Here is a 23571-nt window from a genome sequence, read left to right as displayed (position 1 = left end):
AGTCCTAGAACATATGCAAACCCACCCATCTGGGCACCACCACCAGGGCAACAGCTAGAGGGGCGCCAGTTGCATTATTCCCTCTCTGACCCCTCCCCCGCATGCAGCACCACAAATGATGAAACCGGCCATCCTGCACTGACAAAACCTAAGGCTCCCTTTACAATGTAACAGGTGTGCCCAGACAGGGAAGAGGGTTATCAGCAGGGTGGGAGAAGGGGGATAATGGAGAAAAGATTCAGGGATTAAGAAGTGTAACTGGTAGGTAAAAAATAAGACAGGGACGTTAAGAATAGTAAAGGAAATGGAGAAGCCAAAGAACTTATATGCATGACTCATGGACATGAACTAAGGAAGGGATTGCTGGAGGGAAGGGGGTACCAGGCAGAGGCGGGGAAAGAGGAAAAAATTGGGACAACTGTAATAGCATAATCAATAAAATATACTTAAAAAAAAAACAAGTGACCCTTAAAATAAGCAGTTTCTAAAAATAGTTGCCATGGAAGTCAGATTGTAGTAAATAAGTGTAAACCACTCCTTAGAGAATTTTTACTGGGAAAGGCAATAGACAAATGGATGATCAACTTGCCTGAGATTCTATAGTTAAGGTTGACCGCTCAAGTGATCTGTTTTCCATAACAATGAAACTCTCCCAACTGCTTGAATTTACCTCACGTATCAAAATATTTTAATTATGCCTCATGTGGAAGTCAGTAAACAGAAAGCTCTTAAGTCAAAGTAGGTTATTGGGTATTAGAATTGCTAAAGCCCTATCCCTGACTCATCAGTATCCATGATTGACAAGTAGGATTTTATCTTCCAAGTCTATTGGGAATAAACCGGGAGATTAAGCATCATTCTCATAAAGATCTGCTGGTTCAGAGTCTGAGCAGGTGGAGAAGGATGCTAGTAGTCCAGGCCGGGTCCTGACTTCTATTAATTTTCTGCCATTTGTATGATTAGCTACAATAAGAGGGGAATATTATGTTATCTGACTTAATGAAGTAATATATTTCTAAATAAATTTCATTGCAAGTTATATAATTGCTGAGATGCCCTGAATTACAAGCCACAAAGAAGGAGCAGCTAATAACTAACTTAATTCTATTTTCTGGAAACTGCAACAGTTAAATGTTAGAAACTATGAAAAACCCACTTTGGGGTTGATTTGCGATTTCATAGTAGGTTCAACAAATAAAGTTCATGAACAGATTTTACTTTTACTATGCTGTTTCCCTAAGCATCTCTTCTTGGTGTATTATCTCATTTAGTCAATCATCCTAACAACCTTGTAGAATAAGGCAGTGAGATTCTTATATTGCAGAGGAGGATTTTGAGCCAAAGAGAAGTACTGTTTTAGAACAAATAGCTATTGGCTACAGACCTAGGACTTCTGAGTTTAAGACACTTGCCATTATGTCAAGCTAACTCTAATTAATTTACAGAAGTGTATTGCCATCAAGTCATGACTGTTTCATGTTTTTATTTTCCTTAATAAAAAGTTTGTAGAATTTACAAATTTGAAATGTATGGTATAAAGTCTTGATATTAGCTCAAGATATTATCTGAAATACTCTTAAGAATTTAATATATTTGAAAAATATTTTTGATATCAGTATTACGGTAGTCATATTATTTATCACCAATTTTATGCACAGCAATCATCAACTAACTTCTGAAAATACAGAAGAAAGGAGATCTAAAACGGGTTTCGAAAGTAGCAAAAGTCTTGGTAAGACATCTAATAGTGAATTACTTTTGGCAGTCCCGCCATTGATAAGTAAGAGTAAAGAAGTTTTGATAAGAAAGAGCGGTGAAAAAAAATGTGTAAATCTCACGTACAGTTTTTCTTTTATAATTTCTTTCTTAATAGAATAGTATTCAGTACTGCTTAAACAGTTTATTGTAGGTAATTTAAAATCTGGGACAGTATTGTCTGAAAAGAATTTCATTTCTTTAGTCACGACGCCTAAAATTTCATATTATATCTTTATGTAAAAACGAAAAAAGATTTTAAAGTTAGGATGTTGTATGTTTCCTCTATAATCACATAATAACAAATTGTACTTGTTATAAAAATGGTTCTTTTGTTTAGTTTTTACAACAAATGGATTATATTTAGTAAGTAAATACTTGTTATTATATCCTGATTTGTCTGACTAAAAAAAGTAACTAAAACTGGGAACTCAACAATACCTTCCTAGTGCCATGAACAAATGGCAAGCGGTAAGAACTACAAAACTTAGCCAGTGTGCAGCATTCCCAATGAGATTGTTTTTTAAAGATATCTACTGATAGATAAGTCAGAAAAGCAATGCCTTGTTGAGAAGCGTAAGTTATTCTATATGTTGTTATATGAACAAGGTCTCACTGTTAACAACTTCCTTTCTCATAGGTCAAAACAGAATGGGATATTTTGACTTAATTAGAACAAGATGTTTCCTTCTGTTTGCTGGATAATTGTCACGATACTGTAATTTCTTTAGAACAAGATTCTCTGTTGCCATTGGTCAAAAGATAATCAAAATAAATATTCAATAGCCCAAAGCCAACACATTTTTAATAAAAGTATAAAAATGTTTCACAGTAACAAAAATCGCTGGTGTGCTAGCTGGATGTGACACCTAGTGCATCGCGCAGCCTGAGCTGTATGAGGACGCCTTTGACTTAGTAGACCTTTATCAAAGGACTTGCGTAGGTTGTTTTGCGAGTTATAAGAAACACAAAGATGAAATAGAGTTTTGATATTTAAGGCATTCATAATATGATAGAGCTGTCCTTGGTTTATTTCTGTGGTTTTCTTAAACGTACTTTTCAAAGAAATTTTCAAAGTTCATTTATTCATTTGTCTGCTTAATGGTGTGCCATTTAACTCTCAAGTGCCTTAGGTGCTAAGTGTTACTCTGATGTTGCAAAATACAAATATTTTAAAAACACAGTCCCTGCCCTTCAAGAGGATGTTGTTATTGTCATTTGTATTACTTACTATACTTTATTCAGTGCTTACTAGGGACCAGAGTCCACTAGGAATTTATAATTATCATTCTTTATTCTTTTCTATTAATGCATAATATGTCCCATACACTTTAAGTGCATAATGGGGAATTAGGGTTTTTAAAAAGTGGGTAGATTGTTTTTTCAGCTACCATCAGTTCTTTATGAAATTTTCACCTATCCCTGTTGAAATAAAAAAGTCAGGAAGCTTCATTTATTCCACTTAAAATGTGCTCTGTTTCTAGGCCTACATGTTTTTTATTTATTTCCCTTAAAAAATCTTATTCATTTAAGAAATAGCAGTAATAGTTGGTAGTGTTTTTTTCCCTTTGAAAGCCATCTCTTAAGAGCCTATGATTGACTAGGGCAGAAGCAGTGGCAAAGTAAAGCAGAGACAGAAGAGGTCTAGTTAATATGATTTAATGATGACTGAATTTAAAAAGTTAGCAGGGAGAGAGAAATCTTAAGATGATTCATAGGTTTGCAGATTGTGCACTAGTATTTTAATTGGACAGGAAGACTAGGACTTTATCAGATGAACAGGGAAGAGCAGCAGGTCAACAGAGAAGACCAGTTTTCTTTTTCCATATGTATTGAGATGGAATATCCATGGATAACTTATGTACATTTTGTAGACAATTATGTTTGACTTTTTGCCTTGTCCTGTCAACAAATGCCTTTAATAGTGAGCTATATTTTTAGCATAATAAGAAATTAAGAAAAAATTGGGAGCAAATAAAATGAGTAGCAGAGGGGAAGTAAAGGCAGGACTCTCACCATCGCAGTCTAACAAAGAACTTAATAGAGGAGGCAAGAAGCAGAGGGAGACATGTCTCACCCGTTGACCAGTAGTCGTGAGCCTGGTCCGATAAGGCTGCCAGGCATTCCAAACTACAGAAGTAAACTATGAGAGTGCACGGGGAGCCCTTGAAAGTCTGTGCGTATCATCTCCACTAGCTGGGAAAAGAAAAACCTTGAGACAGGTAGTCATCCCAAGGCCTGGAAGTGGGGAGGGGAGGGGTCTACGGTGTCCAGAGAAAAAGCCCATACAAGAATTCAGTTAACTGCCTGCCTTCTGTCACGTATGCAAAATGAACAAATAAAGTCTGCAGCGAGATAAGGTTTGGGACTAACAGACTCCCACTCATACCTACATTTGGGTAGTCACATCTCCCTGGGGGAAGCTGGCACCATCTTTACCCATCAATCAATCTGTAATTCCCTCACCCTCATCCCACCTGGCCACCTGGGCTCTGGTCACATGGGTGCTAGTCACCCGCCTTTGGCCACCCTTGTTTTGGCCACCCTTGCTTTGGCTTTCCCATTCACTGATAAACTTTGCATGCACACTTCCAGGCTCGCTGATCTATAATTCTTTACTGCATAGGTGAGAAGAACCAGGGTCCGGTAACCATACTACATATGATAACTATAGCTATCACAAGCGATTGATGCACAGTTATTATAAAAAATTAAGCACTGCTTAGTTGGAGAAAATTAACAGTGGTGTTCTTATTTTCTTTATAGGAAGTTTCATACTATAGAATGTCGTCGTCGTCGTCGGCAGCCGTCCGTCTCGAGAGACGATGGTGTAGCTTCTTAAGAGTCTATCTGCACCGCCGAGAATGGCTGTGCAGTCCGACTCGGGAGTGACACGGTATCTGTCTCCTCCCGTGTTGAATCGACATCTTGCGATGACGCTGGAGTGTCCTCTCCAGTGAAGCTGAAGCTACAGAGCCTGGGCAGGGTGATATGGAGGGTCTGCTGTTGCCCATGCAGCAGACCCCCCCTCTCTTCGCAGCTGAAGGGTCCAAGGGAAAGACGGAGTCAATACAGCTTGGCTTCAGGTGCGCCGCAGGAGTTGCCGGTGTTGACTGCAACGTCAAACCGCCTTAGGGACTCCGGCTCCGGATTTTCTGTCGGGGTTTACTCCCTTAGCCTTTCCCCTGAAGAGGTATGCTGCAAGGCAGCGGAGGTTTTTTGGAGTCAGAGTTTTCCTTCTCTGATGTGCCCTGACTGGAAGATCGAACCAGCGACACTTAGCTCGCAGGCCGACGCTCAATCCACTGAGCCAAACCAGCCAGGGCTTAATAAGGCCAATTACAATGGTTATAACTAACATTTATTGAGTGCTTACTATAATACAATAAAACACCATTTTAAATGTGTTGCACATACTATCATATTTAATTCTTATACCACCTAACCTCCCAGCCAGAAACAGAAAAGCTAACATCATTTGGAGAGAAAGCATTCATGTTGGCAGGCAGATTCCAACGCAGTATAGGAGATAGTGATTTCAAGGAACCCAAATGAGGAGGCCACCCACTAACTAGCTGGTGACTTTCCAAATTTTCCAGTTATTAATGGTACCTATCTCCTCCCATGGGATGAAATTCAGCTGCCCACATGCATGTACATCCCCCAATGATGTCAAAGGCCCTGGCCTTGGGTTTCCTCAGCACGAAAAAGCCGTTTGCACTTGTTTCCCAGTGGCTCAGCTTTTGTCTCCAAGACCCTGCTCCACACTGAGGCTGGCCTGCAGCAAGTGTGCTGCCCTCAAAATGCTGCAAGTCCTCAAGACCAAAGGATACTGTCTCAGAATCCTACTGGAGTCTTTAGGGAAGCAGCTTTTGGGGTCTGTGGAGTCTTGCAAGACACAAGGAGAGCCCAGTGAGCTCAGGGAATACCAAATGGGGGAAATATTTTGGGAATACTGACATCAAGGGATACCAAACACCTGTTCTGTGGTTTGGGAGATGCAAAAGGCTCTACTTGCAATGATGACATATTTTGCTGAGGATTATTTAACTCCAGAGGAAGCAGAGCCTGGCTATGAAGAGCACACCTCAAAACCTGGCAGACTAAATCCCAGCTTTAGCGCTTAGTGGTTGGTGACTTGGGCAAGTCATGTAACCTTCCCTCATCTGAAAAAAATGAGAACGCGGAAGCCCTTACGCATAAATTGCTTTGAGAATTGGTATTTACTTCACACAGAGTTCACTAAATGGCAACCATTGTTATTATTATCATTATTAGTCCGAACTTTGAACAAAGAAGAAAAACCAATATTGGCATAGTCCCATATATACACACAGGGATGGAACTCTTGCTATGGTTACACATCTGGACCTTAAGTTCAAATTAAATGGTCACCAAGTTAGGAAGCCACAAAGCAAGAAAAAAAAAAAAAAAAAAAAAACCCTGAACAATCCTTTCCATGAAGGAGCACAGAAGCCACAGCCACGCACAAATAAAGCATAAAGATATTAAAATCAGAGCAACTAGGACCAGGCCTCAGCCCCCCAGAGAGATTTCACAAAAAGCTATATAGGCCCCAGAAACTAGTCTTCAACCCCCAAAACTAGCAAAACGGACAACTGTGAGGAACGTCTTTAATTCAGCAGTAATTTCACAAATGGGAAAAGGTTATAATAGTAATGATAGTGACAACAGCTGTCATTTGGGGGTGGGGGGCATCTAGAATGTGCCAGTCACTAGGCAAAAAGCTGCACATCCCCTCAGGAGGTAATTTTGGCCTCATTTCACAGGTGGCAAAATTACGGTCTAGATTGGGCAGGCAACATATCTGAAAAGCCAGCTAGGAAGAGGCAAAATTAGGGTTTTGTGCGAGCCCAAGGCCTGTGCTCTGTGATGCAGTTTCACATTATTCACCTTGGTTCCTCTACATCTAGCCCAGGGCCTAGCACAAAGTATCACAAACTGTTTGGTGAATAAATAAGGAAACATAGGAAAGTGCAACATTGGGTGCTCTTGGGTCACAAAGCACTCCTTCAAGCTCAGGAGAGCATGCCTGCCTTCGTGGGCTTGTTCGTTCACGATGGCTGTGGCTGCCATGCACCTAGGGCTGGAGGGGCACACTTGTCCAACGAGGAGTTCAGCCATGGCGGCCAGAAGAGTGGCAGGGCCAGGTGGAATTGTGCCATGTTTTTCCCCACAATCACCGTTAATTTTCTCTCAGCAGCAGCTCATATAGTAGGAGCAGCCAGATTCTGTAAGGCCACACCAATTAATTCTTCAAGAGCCTTAATGGCCTTTAAACTCATTATCATTTGCTTTTGAGGACAAATAATAAATCATTCTCAGCCCCTGAGCATCCTCCTCCGCCACACAAACACACATTCCAACAGGGGACTGGGTCACCTCTGTGGAACTCTCTCCAGACCTGGCCAGATCTAAGCCCATCAGAGCTGTGCTGTCGTCTTGCCCCTGTACTTGGTGGACAGATATTCCATCCCTCATTATAATTCAAAGCAAATTTACAAAAGAGGAAGGAAGAAAGTTCAAGGGGTTAGTGGAAGTGGGAAGAGTAGAATGCTGACTTGAATAATCACAGCCTCTGACTGAAGGCCTGGGGCTCGCCAGCTGGGCAAGGGCTTTTAGACACCCACTTTCGCAGACACCTCTGGTGATGCAGTATTATCATTCCCTTTCATGGCGGGGAAAACTGAGGTCCCAAAGGGTGTGGTAAGTTGCACAAACTCACCAAGCTGAGCTGGGATTTGAAACAAAGTCTGTTTTTCTTTTACAGCTGCCCTAAACTCATAGATTCACCTGGAAAACCATGATCCATCCCATGCTCCACAAAGTCCAGCCAGGTAACACCTGTAAACACACACACTGAGCTCCCATAGCCCAAGGAGCCCTGTTCAATCCCTTCGAGAAACACCTATTTGCCCAGTCATCTCACTGTTTGTGCAGAAGTCAGTTCTGTCCATGTTTTTGAACTCAAGCTGTGTAAATATTAACACAGCTAGTTCATAGTCAGACTTCTTTGAGCAAAAGTCTGAAAATTCCAGCAGAGCTGGCAGAGGCCCTCCAGAGGTCTAGCATCAGAATATCTGTGCTTTACTTCAGGCTTCCTTTGTAATATTCTGCTCACCCTACCTTAATGTGCCCATGTAGAAAAGGAGGGCAGGGAAAGACTAGGGCTGCCACAAGGCTCAAACAGCAAAGCATTAGGTGCTCTACATGAGGGCTGTTAGAAAAGCCTGCACTTGCAGGGTGTCCCAAGAGAGGGTGTCTTGGACTGTTACAGACTGGAGTTCTTCCGAGGTCTCTGAGCATGCTGGATCCTTTCCGGGTTCAGAGAGGAAGAGATGACCAGTGCAAGGAGCTCCTTGCTGAGCCCCTGCAGGCCAGAAGCTTTGCTGATTTTCTCTGGTCCTGCCCCAAGCATGCTTCAGAACCACACCCCAGACATGGGGGAGCAAATGTGGCCCACCTGCTCTGAGGCTGAAGGGTGAACTGATATGTACCCAGAGCCTAGAGCAGAGGCTGTATACAGCAGACTCTCAATAAACCACGGAGCCTTGGTTGACAAGACTTAACACTTGAACTCAGTTTTCTCTCCTGCAATATAGGATACCAGTACCACAATAACAAGTATGCAAACGTAATACCAGGTGGGACAGCTGCTTAAGGCAGTGGCACATGTGGGATATGAATATCAGGATCCTCGTTCTCAGGCTCATCCACTGATCCCGGACAGCTGGTGCTGCAGCTGCAGCTTGCTCAGCCTCCACCCCAGATGCAAGGAACAATGGGTCCCTGGGAACTGCATCCCCACCACCTCATAAGAAGTCTCAGGCCCACAGCCTCAGGCCCCTGCAGTGAGGAGGGGGCAAAGGGAACATATGCATGTTCTCAGTGCAACTGCCAGACACAGGCTGCAGGATTTCTGAACTCAAAGATCAAATGGTTGCTGGTGGACCTCCCCCCAGAGGGCCTGACACAAGCCAAATCAGTTTGTCAACAAATCCCCTCCATCCCACAGCCCTACTCCTTAGGAGGGGCCTGCAGACAGCTCAGGGGGCAGCTATGCTGGCTAGTGGAGAGAGGAAATCAATATTCCCAGTACATACACACCCTCTCTTGCCATAAATACGGGTCTTTTGATGCTCAGACAGCCAGCCATAGGCCCTGAAGCAGAAAAGGGTTGGTTTCTGGGACACAAGCTCATCCTTCCCACCCCCAACCCACCCCCATACTCCATTCCTTACCACACCAGGTGTACATAAACAAACACTCCCATTCCCACCAGCAGCCCCCTCACAGCCACCACAGGAACCACAGAGAACTCCACCTCCCTCATCTCCAGGTACCCAGTACACTGGCAGGTGGCCCCGCCTGGAGCACACCTGAACCACATACGCACAGCACTTGAAGAGGTCCCTCAGCCTGGCACACACTCCCTGACAGAGTGGACACACAAACAGGCCTGCAGGAGGGCTCCCTGCATGCCTCTGGCCCCCTGCGACCAGTCCCGAGCACAGACGCCCGCTGGCCAGGCTCGCTCTCACAACGCGGGGCCATGTGCTCCCCGGCCTCCCACCAGATAAGAAGTCCTGTCAGTTTCTCCCACGTTTGCAACTCGTCACTCACGAGCATGAACACACACGCACGCCTCCCACCCAGACAGCATCTTTTTCCCGCACGCACACACTCGGGTCCTGGGTCCGGTTCGAACACACTAACACAGACGCGCTGCACCCTGTCACAGCCCTCCCTCTCACACAGGCACCGTCCTGACAGTCAAACAACTCTCATAAATCCGTGCCCGAAGCCTCTGTGCGGTGCGCGCACTCACACCCCCAGCAGTTTCTAACAAACCATCGCACGACAGAGCACAGTGCCCGGCTCTCACCAACCCTCCCCTGAGTAGTGGCTGGGGCGCTGCGGGCACTCCATCGCACCCAGGGCCCTGTCCGCCCGCCTCTCCCCACCGCCCTCTTCCCCGAGCTCCCCGCCTGCCCCTGGCCTCGGCCCTGCCGGGTGCCCTTACCCGCAGTCAAGCTCCAGCTCCAACAGGGACTGGGTTCGCTCCGAGTTGCAGTGCAGGCACCACATGGTGGCCGCGGCGGGAACTGACGGGCCCGGCGGCCGGGGCCCAGGCCCAGCAGAGAGCCGCCTACTCCCGCCAGAGGCGGCCGGATCCCGGGGCCTATACCCGGCCACCACGGGACCTGGCCACCCGCCACGCGAACGCCCTGGCGACCACCAGTGCCTGCCAGTTCCCACCGCTCCCGGCCCCAAGTCCGATACCCAGGCCAGCCAAACCCAGCACTCCTCTTGTTCTTCCTCCTCCTCCTCCTCCTCCTCCTCCTCCTCCTCCTCCGCCACTGCGGCCCCGCCGGCCGGCTAGGCGCAGAGCAAGGCCCGGCCAGAGGAATGTGGCCCGGGAGAGGGAGGGGCTACGGAGCGGGGCTAGGGGGCGGGGCCTCGGCAGGAAGCGCGCGGGGGGGGCAGGGCAGAAAGGGGCGGGGCTTAATAAAGAGGCGGGACAAGCAGATCCACTGTGCTAGAAGGGTGACTAGCGCAGAGGCGCGATTCTCGGGAAAGAGCCTCCCCTGTCCGAGCAAGTTCGGCCTTTTTCTGGAAGGACTGTGCACTTCTCCAACACAGATATCCCTGATATCTATACCTACACTTCCCCAACGTGCAAGCACAACAAATACAAAAGCTCAAACCAGGTATCTGTAGTCCTGCTCTGCTGATGGAGCCAATGTCTGCAAATACTGACTTTGGCCACAGTTTGTAAAGCCGGGTCTTTGCTGTCCTGGATGGTGTAATTCTGGAGCTCTGATGCTCCTGCCCCAGAGGAAGGAGTGGGTCCCACCCTGAGGCTAGGGATGCCCTTTTGGGGACTTTTTGATGTGGATCTAATGGAAGCAGCTTCTTTCTCCTTAAGTCCATCTAACCCCCTGCCCTTCCCTCACTCAGAGACAACTTTCAGAAACCCGTGGCAGGCTTAAAGTAATACTTATTAATATTTCAGAACTCTTTACTGATATTTGGTCCTCAAGACAACATCGTGATGTTGTGGAGTTATTATAGACCCCACTTTCCAGAGAGGAAACTGAGGCTTAGCCTAATTGGGTTAACTAAGGCTCTTCCCTGCATCTTCTCTCCCAGGCTACTCTGCTCAGCACACCCTATTATATATACACAATCGTGGAATGCTGCTCTCAATTTGAATATTTACTTGTTTATTATCTGTCCTTGGGCTTCATGAAAACACACACAGTGCCCAGCACCCACACTTGTGGAATACCCAAATATGGTTGGGAGATATCAAGCAGACATTGATAGAATGTATAGAATGTATAGAATGTATTGTCAGTCATTAGAAGTCTTTATTTCTTATTCTGATTATAATAGGATTGTTACTGGTTTCACATATTTTCTGACATCATTGTTTCCTTTATTCCTTTTATGTCTTTATTCACGTGGATGTAGATCTACTGGAATTTCCAAAACAAGTATCAACACAAACAAATTCAGGGACAGGTATAACACATCAGCCCAAATAATGACTTATCATTATCACCCAAAGTTCATAGTTTACATTAAGTTTCACTCTTTGCGTTGTACATTCTATGGGCTTTGACAATGTCTGATGACATGTAGCCACTATTATAGTATCCTATAGAATTGTTTGACTGCCCTAAAAATCCTTCATGCTCTGCTTATTTATCCCACCCTCCCCCCCTAACTCCTGGAAACCACAGATCTTTTTACTGAATGTCATATAGTTGGAATCATACAGTAGGTATTTTTTTGAATGTTTAAAAAATTAAAATTTCCAAGGTAATTAAATGTAGTTATCCAAGATGTTTTTTTGTCCTTTATGGGTTGTTGCTGCTGTTGTTGTTGTTCATCAGCGTAGGATCTGATGACATATGCCTTACAAGCTGAGAAAGCATGATTTCTATAGGCATTTGTCACATACTGGGGAGGGTTGAGAAAAATTACATCACGCACTACTGCATAGCCCTAACTATTTGGACCATCCTTCTCTCTGAGATGGGTCCAGATAGATTCTAGCCATGTAAGGAGACTGTCTCAAGGAGCTATACTTGATAAAACTGGAACCACAAAGTCTGTCATACTTATCCTGCGATGGGAAATAGGGCCAGAAAGTGTCTGTTTCCTATGTTTTGCCATGCGCAAAGTGTACTGCCTGTAGCCAGGCTCCCTTGTGATAGAGTGGACAGAGCTGAGAAATTGTATTGTATTACAGCAAAATAAGTATACTCTCTTCTGACTAAGGGTAGGAGTCTGGAAAAAGTACTCATTTCAAGTTTGACATTGTTAGTCTGATTCTACTAATGATACTACTAATGATACTATTTTCTGTCAGTTTGATAGGATTTGGTTAGAATTATGATCATTGTAAATAGCAGTTCACTTGTAGATATCAGATTATGATCTCATTCTTTTTTTTTCTCTTGCATTTGATATATATAAAGGAGGAGAAGTAAATATTTTTAATGTATTAATTGCCTACTAACAGTATCATTCATATTCATTGTAGTATAATCTTAGGTCCCAAAGGACTACTTTCTAACAAAGCATCAGTCTGGTACTTTTAAAGTTCTGGATTTTTCCACTGTTGATTTAAAATGTATTTTATTTTTTTTTAACAGTGAGTGAGAAGTCTGAAGAAGACTCTTTGAACAGGTAGGATTTTATGGATTTTTAAAAACCATATGTTAACTAAGGGAATGCACAGAAAGGAAGCTTAACATTTCTTGAGCGTTCTGCCCTGGGCTGGACACTATACTATGGAATTAACATGTGTTATATAGTCACCGCAATACCTTTGCAAAGTAGCTATGCCCTAATAGCCTACTTTTCATTAATTAGGCAGCTGTGGTTCAGGGAGGTTGATGAGTTGACCCATGATTCCATAGTTAACAAGTGGCTGACCCATGGTTGGAGTGTCATTCTGCCTGGCTCCCAGATCCCTTCTGTTGTCCTTCAACATACACTGCCAAGTTTCTGTGTGGCCCTGGCATCAAGATACAGATACAAATCAGTTCACCTCAGAATGTCAGATCTAGTTGTGTGTTAACTGTGATTTAGAGTTTTCCTAAGAAACCCAAGCATTTGTCTTAATATACTCGACAACTGCAGTGGTAACTAGTACCTTGTTTTTCACAACAAAGACTTTAGGGCACATCATGGTTAGCTATGGCCACAGAAACATAGATCTGACCTAAGGAAAACCTAATCAGGCAAGTGTTTTTAAGTATAATAGTATCTGTTCTTCTTGATATGAATTATTTTCTGTAAGTGAAAAATATCTGTGTATAAACCATGTTATGTTAATTAAATTCAGCATCTATTTAAAAGATATTTCTCAATGATTTCTCTACTCACTGACTTCCCAGTCTGGTTTTCTCTTCAGGCCAGTAACTTGGCCTAGTTGTAGTTTTTTTCTTTTTCATAGAGTCCTTTTTTCTTTCATGACGTTTTAGATTTTTAACTTTCTTCTCTGCCTTTTTTGGAGTTTCTCTCATTGTGTTAGTTTTTTCCACTTTAGCCTGTTACATGTTCTCCATTTTTCTATAGATAGAATGAAGAGCACATAGAATTGTAGGACTTTAAGGAATCTTAGCAATTAAATAATCAGAACACCCACTAGTACTTCAACCTGTGTTTAACATTCTGGCCAACTGGTTGCTCACATGGAGAATTGGAAACTCAGAGAAATTAGAGTGACTTACTTGGATGTGGTAAGTGGTGGAAGTGAGATGTAAATTCAGATTTCTAAGCCTAGTAGGATTGGGTTTAGTAAATGCAGTGAAAGAAGACAGAATAGAATTAGCAGGGAAATCAGGAGGAAAAACACTGGGTTGGGATAGGAATAAGGGTTTTAGAAAAGAGATGGGAGAGATCAGATAGGGGAAAGAGATCAGAATAGAGGGGTTTATGACAAATTAAAGACAAGTTACAAGAAGGAAGGCCACAGGATGTTGGGAGTTTTCTAGAAAGGCAGATTAAAATAAAGGGTTCAAGAGAGTCCTGAAGATGTTCCTGTTCTTTTGTTTGTTTGCTTAAGTTGGAAAACTAGCAAAATTCAAGGTTTCTATAGAAAAGTATTAGAATAATTTAGAAAGATTCTCCTTATTGCAAACAGGACTATGGTATCATCTATCTGAACCCCTACTTACAGAGTGGGGCTTTGATCCCCTCGAGTCGTAGGGGGCTGGAGATTGCTGAACTGTATAGATCTGTGGCCCAAGGCAGGTGTCTCCTCACCTCTGCCCCTTTTCCCAATTAGCTGATAGCCTTCCCATGTAGGAATGGGGTAGGAAATGGGTAGGACTGGCTGTTAAATCAGTAATGGAGGTGGGTAGTTGATAACACGCCTATGTTAGGTATGGATGGCAGAATCCATTTAGCTTGTTTTCCAGGAGCAGGGAAGTCGAGAGCTCTTACTCTTGGTTATTTGAACCCATTCTTGTTTCAAGAGTGTGTGCCTCTGTAGGCTGAAGATTTAAAGCTTGGAGATTATCTTGGAGGCTGCAGAAGGGTAATCTGGGAGTGGGAAGGCTAATGTCATACACATTTGTTCTTTGACATTTGGACATTTAACTTTTAAACATTTCAAGAAACTCCCTGTAGTATTCTAGGGTAAAATGAAGAAATGTTGTCACCTTAGTAAGTTCCTTCCTAAAGAACCTAGATTAGTCCTTTGACGGACATAGTTTAGTCCTTGAACCAAGGACAGACAATGGAGAAGAAACAGTCTGTCTTTCCACCTTGATTCAGGTCATCAGATTTTTTCCAGTTCAGGAGTCAAAAGTTATGTCAGCCATTTATTGGATTTTTAATTCAGGCTTCAGGACTTCTGGTGAAAAATTAACTTCAGGCTTTGCCAGTATATTGGCTGTCACCCTTTGTGGGAACTTAAAGCATATCTCCATTGACTAGTTCATAGATTGGGAGAGGTGAAGACAGAAATAGATACCTGACAGCTTTTCTAAAACAGGCCAAATTTTAATTATATCAAGAATCTTCATTTAATACACAGATAGCTGACCTTTCACTCAGGTTTTTGGTTGGTTTATTAAAGAAATGAAAATTTTTGTTGGCTATTTTTACTCTAAAGGCATTCCAGCAACCCTGGCACTGACGATTCATGGACTATATCAGACGATGAAGACTTCGGTTCTGTTACCAAAGTAAGGTGCTCCTTCATGAAATCAATGTTCCTGCTCTTAAAATTTAGTAGTGGTCTACCTATCGTTGTTTTATGTTTATAATGAAAAATTAGTCAAAGCAAACTATTTTGGTGGAAATATGATATGTTGCATATTTTTTAACTTTAAGTATTGAAGGTGGGGAGCTGGGAAATATGTAGTGATAGAAAAATTATATTGGAGGAAAGTTTACCACAAAAGAGGAGGTAGGAAATTTGATCAGAGATAAGGATTTTTAATATGACTTCTAAATCATACCAGCATGATTTTTATAATACACATGCCTAAATGATTCTTTAGTGGATCCCATTACTTACTGTAATAATCAAGAAATCTTGATGTCTCTCAGTTCCAAAACTATATATTATATAATATATAGTTTTTTTTTCTCCTTGGACTGCTTCTATTTTGGTATCATATTGTTAGGAGAGAGTTTTATTTTGTTTATTTCTAACTTGGTTAGAAATAATATTTATTTGAACTGAAATAATATTACAAAATGTGTAATTTTAGAAATTTAAATTGTCTTTCTCAAAAACTGTATTGCGAAAGGATTCCATTGTGTTTTTTTTTTTTTTTTTTTTTTACAGATTTAATGTGTTTTATTGATTAAAATATTACATTTGTGCCACTTTCCCTTCCCTCTGCTCCCCTCCACCCGGTGGCCCCCTCCCTCCAGTTGTCCCCCCCTTTTAGATTATGTCCATTAGTTGTGCTTACAGTTCCTCCCAACCTCTCTCCGTCTATTCCATTCCCTCCTACCATGATCCCCAATTCCTATATCATCTCCCTCCCTCTCCCCACTCCCCCTCCCTGTTGGCCTCCCCCCACTATGTTTCCCTTACCCACAGTTCCTTTTCCACTCTCGTTGCCTGTTTCGTTTGCCTTTGTTTCATCTCCCTAGCTTCTGTTTTTTAAACCAGTCCCTTTAACTTCTCATATAACAGTGGTTTGGATCTAATGAACTCTTTCAGTTTTATTTTGTCCTGGAAACACTTTCTCTGTCCTTCTATTCTGAATGACAATTTCGCTGGATAGAGTATTCGTGGTTGTAGGTTTTGGATTTTCATTACTTTGAATATTTCTTGCCAGTCCCTTCTTGTCTGTAGGGTTTCCCTTGAGAAGTCAGCTGATAGTCTAATTGGGACCCCTTTGTACATAATTCTTTTCTTCTCTCTTGCTGCTTTTAAGATTCTCTCTTTATCTTTAATTTTTGACATTTTGATTATAATGTGTCTTGGAGTGGTTCTCCCTGGGTCCAGTCTCTTGGGAACTCTCCTTGCTTCCTGGACCTGCAAGTCTATTCCCTTCCCCAAGTCTGGGAAGTTCTCCTTTATTATATTTTCACTCAATTTTTCAAGTTCTAGTTCATCTTCCTCATTCTCTGGCAAACCAATGATTCTTATGTTGGGCCTTTTATAGCTGTCCCAGAGGTTTCTGATCCTCTCATTGTTGCTTGCCATTTCCTCTCGCTGCATTGGTTGACTGCTTGTTCCTTCTCCATATTCCAGTTTGTTGAAATGGACTCTGGATTCCTCACCATCTGTCTCGTATGTGGTTTTGTTCCTTTCGTTATGAAAGTTTTTCGCTTCTTTCATATCTTTTTCCTGCTCTTTTGTGAATTCTGTAAGCCACCTGATAACAATGGCCCAGAACTGAGCCTCTGACAGGTTTCTTATCTGTTCATCTGTCAGGTTCTCTATCTGCTGTCTGGTGAGTTGTGTCACCGGGATCTCTATATTTGTCTGCCACATTTTGACAGATGCGTTTTGTTTTCCTGGGCCGGCTGTCGGGGGCAGGGGGCAGTGCCTGCGTACGCGTCACAAATCAGCGACCGCCGGCGCCTGCCCGTCCGCGACCTATTTCGCAGCCCTGTGGTGCTTTCTGTGGGGGCGGGGGTCCAAGATGGATTCACACAGTTATTCAGCTAGGAGACCGGGATCCGTCCTCCCGCCCCCCTGGGCCTCACTGTTCAAGGCGATGCTGCGGCTGCTCCCCAGCGCCGGAGTCGGGCACGCCAGGGGCTTGATTGCCTCCAGGATTTTTCGCAGCCCCGCCCCGCCGCTCCGCAAACAGCTTTGCCTTCTTTAACTCTTACCTGCCCAAATGGCACCGCTGGTTTATAACTTCATATGTTGGGCTTCCGTGTAGCTTTATTTTCTGGAATTTCTAGTTATCCTTTGTTTTGAAGTAGTTGTATTCCACTGTAGTTGTAGAGGGAGACCTAGCGTGTCCGTCTAAGCCTCCATCTTGGCCGGAAGTCCGGATTCCATTGTGTTTTAAATCATTCCATTGAGAGTCTTTTAAATTATTTATTTAATTAAAGAATACATGTTTTGCTTAAAATAATAACCAGCTCTAGAAGTAGATTTAGAGATTTATAGCACTTTACCATCTGTAAAGCTCTGGGAAGGGCTTTTCTGATATCGATATGCCATTCCACATCACCTTAATCTACTCATCAGAGTACATCACTTGCTGAAGCAGCCCAGCATAAACAGTGGCTGGGGATGAATGGATCTGGGAACTTTTATTTAGCATAGAGCCCCGTTACCTCTATGTCAGTGGCTTTATACCCTGCCTGTCAGGCCATGTAAGCGATGTACTCAGTCCAGGAGGCGCTGTTTACATTGCTCATGACTATTGCCTGCTAAGTAGTACAGAAAGGAAGTAAGTTATGACTTGTTATAAGCAGAAAAGTATTACTGGCTAGTAGTCTTAGTGAAAACTTTCCAACGTATGGGGATATAGTCTGGGGCTCGTGCTCCTCGTTTGCTTCCACTGTCAGTGAAGAATGTTTTCACTGTAACTTGTACGAGAGACCACTTCCATTGCCATTTGCCTAAAGTATAAAATTTTATTAGAACTTAAAATACAGCAACAATAATAATGTTAGAGTTTATTATGGGCCACATACTTTACATATATTCCCTAATTTAATCTTCCCAACATCCCAGTGAGGTAGATAGCATTATTAACTCCATTTTACAGTTGAAGAAACTGAGACAAGGAAAGTTTAAGTAATTTGCTCAAGGTGACACAGCTAATAACTGCAGGATGTGGAATTCAAACCCAGACATTCTGGCTTCTATGTAGATACTGCCTCTCAGGCTATTCAATGAAACATCATTGTCACCGAAAGCAGCATGTTAACTTTCATGGTCACTAGAATAGACATAGTCATTCACATTTGTGAATATTTAAATTTATAGTGGATATGATGTTTGGAATACAAAAAAATGAATGTTTATCAGAAGGTAATTTTCTATTTTTCCCATTTGACCAGTTTATAAATGTGTATGTTTACCTGATAAAATATAACTTAAAAACATGAATAATATTTGAGTGCTAGAGAATCACTAGGTGACCTTTTCTGTGAAGGACCAGGTAGTCAATATTTTAGGCTCTGTGGGCCATGAGCTCTCTGTTGTCATAACTCATCTCTGCTGTTTTGGCACGAAGTAGCCATAAACAAAATGCAGATGGAAAAGTGTGATTGTTGTCCAATAAAATTTAAGTTACAACAACAGATAGACTTGTACTAGATTATCAGTAATTAAAAGCATTTTTGTTTCTTTATTTTAGTTACAAGAAGCACAGAATCGATATACAGCGGCCATAAGACGTGCTGAGGAGACACAAGACCACAAGCAAAAGTATAGAGCAGCACAGAAAATAACATGAGTATTTATAAAGCAGATGAGCAGTGTAGTATGAGAATTAGATCAGTTATTATAAGAAATAATGTTAAGCTGGATAAATACTTCAGCTTTGAAATATTTTGAAATGCATAATTTCTGTACTTTACCTCTAAATTTTGCTCATTATCTATAAAACAGCTAGACAAATGGCACAATAAATTGTCAATTCATCTGCTTTTCAAATTGTAATATTTTATGTAATTGCACCTTCAGATGTTTATTCAGAAATTACCTAGTATCTTTTAAATCAATATGAAAGAATAATTATTTTAAAATATACATTTTAGGCTTGAAATTGAACATTGCTTTCCCACACTGGGAGTCGAACCCGGGCCGCCTGGGTGAAAACCAGGAATCCTAACCGCTAGACCATGTGGGAAGGCTTGAAATTGAAAACAGCAAGTTAAAAGTTACCATCAAAGAGCAGGCACTCAAAATTGAACAGCTTCAGGGAAGCCTCTTAGGTGCAGATTTGGTAAGTCAATCTGTTAATTTCCATCATACTGGAAAAGGAATTCTTTTATATCTCTAGTAATAGTGTATAAGATATTTTGGGCAATACGAAAAGTCTCACTGATAAAAGTATTTATTGTATTCATATGATAGTACTTGCTACTAGTAATGTAACTCCTGTTTATAAAAGAAGTTGAATTCATAAAATTAATTTTTTATAGTAAGATTTTAATTAAAAAAAGACTGTGATAGTCTAGAAGCAATATTTGACATAGACCACATTTTGTTTATCCATTCATGTATTCAACATTTAGGTTTCTTCAGCTTTTGGCTATTGTTGATAATGCTGTTATAGACATTGGAATACAAATACTTGTTTGAGTTCAGAAATTTGAGTAATGATTTAATCTAGAATTCTGAATTTTTCTTGTAACCTAAATCCTTCAGTGAGATTTTGAGAATGAATTACTTTTAACGTTGTAATATGTTCTCTTCACCAAGTATGAGTCTAGGTCATCATGCAAGTGTTTTTGCAAAAGGAGTGTATTTCTTCCTTTGCTGGATTTAAAAAAAAAAAAAAAAAAGATTCCAGTGAAAAAGTAGAAATGGCTGCTCTATCAGGGCCTCACATAGCAACATAGTGCTCCTAGCATTGCAAGCTTAGAGACTATTCACTTATGTTAATCGGCCTTTTAAAGATTAACGATCCAGTCTCAGAAAAGATGGATGTGTAATCCAGGACTCCAATTTATTGATGAATGGTGAAAACCATTACTGTTAACTCTCCTATGTTTTGAACCCTGGCAAGAAGCATATCATTACAGGACCCCAGCACTAGCACCAAATCAAAAAAAATTTTTCTGGCTAACAGCTTTATTGAGATATAATGAACATACCGTACAGTTCACTCATCGGAAGTGTGCAATTCCGTGGCTTTTTGTATATTCAGAGCTATGCAGCCATCATCATAATCAGTTTCAGAACACTCTCATCACCCTAAGAGTAACCCTGTGCCCTTCAGCAACCACCCTGCACCAGTTTCTACTTCCTCACTCTTTCTAGCCTTAAGGAGCCACTACTGTATTCTCTGTCTCTGCAGATTTGTCTATTTCAGGCATTTCATACCAGTGGAATCACACAATACATGGTCCTTGGTGACTGCCTTTTTAATTTAGCATAATGTTTTTAAGGTATCATCAGTACTTCATTTCTGTTTATTGCTAAATAACATTTCATTGTATGGAGTGACCACATTTTTTTTATCTGTTCATCATTTGATGGACCTTTGGATTGTTTTCACTTTTTTACATTGTTAATAATGCTGCTATGAACATTCATGTCCAAGCTTTTATGTGAACCTGTGTTTCCATTCTCTTGGGAATATACTTATAAATGGAATAGCTGGTATAGAGGTATAGCCAGACTGTTTTCCAAAGTGACTTCACCATTTTTATATTTATTTGCAGTGTAGAAGTTTTCCAATTTGTCCACATTCTTGCCAACACTTGTCATTACCTATCTTTTTAGCCATCCTAGTGGGTGTGAAGTGGCATCTTACTGTGGTTTTGACTTGCAGTTTTCTAATGACTAATGATGTTGACCATCTTTTCTTGTGCTTGTTATCCATTTGTATATCTTATTTGAAGAACTGTCTATTCTTCTGCCCATTTTGAATTGGATTGTTTTTTACTATTGAATTGTAAGAGTTTTTTATATATCTCAGATACAAATCCCTTCCTTATTAGATATAGGACTTTCAAATATTTCTTCCACTCAGTAGATTACCTTATCACTTTCTTGATAGTATCCTTTATAGCACACAAGTTTTTGATTATGATGAAGTCCAGTTAATCTACAAATTTTTGTCTTTTGGTTTCACATCTAAGAAAAATATCCAAAACCAGTCATGAAGATATACACCTATGTTTTCCTCTAAGAGTTTTATAGCTTTAGGTTTTACATTTTGAGTTAATTTTTATATATGGTATGAAGTAGCAGTCTAATTTTATTCTTTTGCATGTGGATATTCAGTTTTCCTAGTCGTCGGCAGCCGTCCGTCTCGAGAGACGATGGTGTAGCTTCTCAAGAGTCTATCTGCACCGCCGAGAATGGCTGTGCAGTCCGACCCGGGAGTGACACGGCACCCGTCCCCACCCGCTCCGAACCGACATCGTGCGATGACGCTGGAGCGTCCTCTCCAGTGAAGCTGAAGCTACAGAGCCTGGGCAGGGTGATATGGAGGGTCTGCTGTTGCCCATGCAGCAGACCCCCCCTCTCTTCGCAGCTGAAAGGTCCAAGGGAAAGACGGAGTCAATACAGCTTGGCTTCAGGTGCGCCGCAGGAGTTGCCGGTGTTGACTACAACGTCAAACCGCCTTAGGGACTCTGGCTCCGGATTTTCTGTCGGGGTTTACTCCCTTAGCCTTTCCCCTGAAGAGGTATGCCGCAAGGCAGCGGAGGTTTTTTTGGACTCAGAATTTTCCTTCACTGATGTGCCCTGACTGGAAGATCGAACCAGCGACACTTAGCTCGCAGACCGACGCTCAATCCACTGAGCCAAACCAGTCAGGTATTCTCCAAATACCTGTAAGATATTAATGGTATTCTATGGCCCTGTCAAACCTCTGCATATTCAAATCAAAATGGAAGACTCATCCCTCTCCCTGCAACCAGCTGGAACCCACTTCTCCTTCCTAACTCTATCATCAGCCAGAGCACCACATGTCTTCTTACCTAGAGTAGCATGGTGGTGCCCTCTTTGCTTTCTGTTGTTTCATGAACATTCTGTCAGTGATGCCTGCACATTCTTTCCTGGATTTGTACCTTTATTTTTATCCCTGCCAGTCTTCATCCACTGATCTGACAAACATTTATTGAATATGTACAGTAAGGTCTAAAGGGGATTTCACAATAAGCCCCTAATTGGTTTGCTTCCCTGAAGCCTCCCTCCTCTCCACTTTCCCTGAATCTGCTACTAGAATACCACAATACTTTATCATTGTCACTTTCCTACGTAAGAGTCTCTAAATTCTGCCTAGGTTATTTCTAAAGTATTCTCTCAAGTGTCTTACTCTGCCTAGCTAACTGTACTTCCTGCCGTTGATTTCCTTCCATTGATCCTCACATGTCAAATACAAATTCTTGCCCTTGTCTATCCTATAATATGATGACCTATCCTCATTCTTTTCATTCTTCCTAACTGCACAATCTTCAGGGCTACAGTAAAAACCCAGCCTTTTCTGATCCCTTCCCCAAAGTCACAGCAAAGAGGCCAAGAGTACACAGGCTAGAGGATGAGATACTAGGCTTCCAATCCTGGCTCCCCCACTTTTTAGCTATATGACCTTAAGTAAATTACTTGTTTGTGTCTCACTTTTTTTCTGTATAATTAGAATAATAATAGTAGCTATTTCATTGAAATGTTATGAGGATTAAATAAGAATTCAAACAAAGTACTTAGCATATTATGTGGCATGTTGTAATTGACAAATAACATATAATAACGATGTTTATTATGGTTATTATTGTCTATTTTCCCCTTGATTCTAATATCCCTGAGTTGTCTTTCTTCTTTGACTACCTTAGACATACCTTACATTTTCCTGAATTCTTCACATTGCAGAGCACAACATAGGTACTCAATCAATATTTATTAACTTTGAACATATGCCATATGCTGTTTTAGCAAAATCTGGGAACCAATTTATATCTGGATATATTTAATAGTATGTCATGGAAATGTGACACCCACTGTTCTTTAATGACTTGTCTCTTATCTATGGGATGTATACTGATGCTAACTTAGTCTGTAGTGGTACATGTGATGATAATGTACTTTTACATACAATTCTGGCAGAAGCAGTACTTGAAAAATGTGCCAATTATAAATGCCATTTAAATAAAATTCAACCATAGATTACAATATAATTAAACACGGAGTATTCTTTTATTTTTCAAATGGTTTGCAAACACATATCCTCAAAATAAGTCAAGTGAAGCAAATTCATGCCATCAGTCAAGATTTTATTCATCAGACCTTTATGTTTCATGCTGTGGGTGGAGAATTCTTGCTGGAGGCTAGGCTAGATTATTCCAAAATTAATTTAATCCAAAAAACATTTACCCAGTGGGCTTCCTTATTGAATTTCTGGTGGGAAAGAGTGGGTAGTGATGCCCTGCTTCCCCAGAAACTCTGTTGGAAGGCCTGAACACATAGGAATTTACTTTCACGGAGATTATTTGAACTTGGCTGAAAGTCCAGTGAGGGTGCCTATAGAGAGGCACATGGGCTGAAAACTAAAGAGAAGCAGCATTAAGAATTGCAAAGAACCTGCACCGGGAGTCTTAATATCTACATTCTGAGCCTGGCTCATCTCCTCACTGGCTGAATGCTATTGGGGGAATCTTCTTACC

The 23571-nt window shown here is 41.6% G+C and overlaps 1 long non-coding RNA gene and 1 other non-coding gene across 2 annotated transcripts; one reads left to right on the top strand and one right to left on the bottom strand.

Annotated features, from left to right (window-relative positions):
• The first annotated feature begins 12419 nt into the window (after window positions 1–12419).
• LOC150019581 (uncharacterized) lies at window positions 12420–21395 on the top strand. Its single transcript, XR_016509269.1, has 5 exons — window positions 12420–12477; window positions 14915–14987; window positions 18591–18661; window positions 18994–19181; window positions 21191–21395. It is a non-coding gene; the product is annotated as an uncharacterized LOC150019581 (long non-coding RNA).
• On the bottom strand, window positions 19014–19085 carry TRNAE-UUC (transfer RNA glutamic acid (anticodon UUC)). Its single transcript has one exon. It is a non-coding gene; the product is annotated as a tRNA-Glu (tRNA).
• Window positions 21396–23571: the final 2176 nt, after the last annotated feature.

The sequence above is a fragment of the Furipterus horrens genome, unplaced genomic scaffold, assembly GCF_987537825.1.
Source record: "Furipterus horrens unplaced genomic scaffold, mFurHor1.1.pri manual_scaffold_2, whole genome shotgun sequence".
Classification (NCBI taxonomy): Eukaryota; Metazoa; Chordata; class Mammalia; order Chiroptera; family Furipteridae; genus Furipterus; species Furipterus horrens.
Note: the sequence above shows the minus strand (reverse complement) of the source record. Positions and strands in the feature narration are given on the sequence as shown.